The sequence below is a fragment of the Gekko japonicus genome, unplaced genomic scaffold (genome assembly GCF_001447785.1).
Source record: "Gekko japonicus isolate JY-2015 unplaced genomic scaffold, Gekko_japonicus_V1.1 scaffold167, whole genome shotgun sequence".
Lineage (NCBI taxonomy): Eukaryota > Metazoa > Chordata > Lepidosauria > Squamata > Gekkonidae > Gekko > Gekko japonicus.
Window position 1 is genome coordinate 107,644 of NW_015164670.1, and position 1,269 is coordinate 108,912.

The following is a 1,269-nucleotide window of genomic DNA, read 5'->3' on the forward strand; positions in this document are numbered from 1 at the left end:
AAGGTATTGCCGCGATGGTATTTAACTCTGGTTAAACTCTCACACATGTCTGCGTCGATCTCCCCTCTCTGTTGGAAACTCTGCGGGGAGAAAGCGACTTACTATCATACATGGTGGTCATGTAGATTCATTTCTAAATTTTGGTCTCAAGTTCGATCTCAAATTTTGATTCTTACTGGTTGTGATGTTCCTTTAGATCCTCGATTGATGTTACTAAATCTATGGCCGGAGAGTGCAATTCCTAACAAACAGAGAAAATTGATTAATATACTCCTTACAGCTGCGAAAAACAGCATTGCCAAAAAATGGAAAGATAAATGTCCTCCGACAATTAATCTATGGTTATCTAAAGTTTGGGAATATTTTATGTTTGAAACTGTTTCAATCTTTAATACAAATGATCAAAATGAATGTGAACTGCTAAACCCAACCGGTAAATGGTATCCAATTGTTGATAAGTTAACCTTTGAATCTTTTGATTGGGAATCTATCAGTAAAGCGAAATATTCATTGTTATTATTAAGTTAGCTCACTTCTGTTGTGAGAAAAAATAAAATAGTGGGTCAGAAAATTTACACCCCATTTATACAGTTAATTTTATAAAGAAATCATGGTGTGTTTTTTTTCCTCTCCTCCATTTCTGCAACTTTCCAAGCAGCACAGTGAACAGGATCCCCAACATGATTTTGATAGGCCTTTGTCTCAAAAAGATATCTTTCCTCCTTCTTACCCAGGAACCAACATTTGCATTACATTGTTCATAGACCTAAAGAATTTGGAAACATTTAAGAATAAAAGCTTGGTATGCACCTGCCATTAAGTGGAGGAAGCCAGGATATTTGCAATTCTAAGGCTTGCCTACATGCAGAACTGCCATCAGACAGTGCCTAAATGTCTGCCTTGAGTCAAGCAAACAAAGAATATCCTGAAATTGTAACATTCTTGTCTTTGTCATTTAGAGATTTGAGTGCTATCCTGTATTGTTTTGCAAAGGAGCATCAGGATGCCCCATTGCCTGTGGAATGTGTGAACATCTAGGCCATGATGGCCCATAATTAACAGGGCAGTTAAATTAATTGATGCAGTTTATGATTTCTATGGCTCTATCGAAATGTATGGGACCAAAATGGTATAAAAAAAGGCCAGAAGCTTCATTTCAGGACTGACTCTCAGAGATCCAGAGAAGGCTTTGCCTTTCGTGATCTCTCTGGGCCAGTCCAGAAGGCTTTCTGTGCATGGGGAACCTTTGTTATATATATATAACCACTG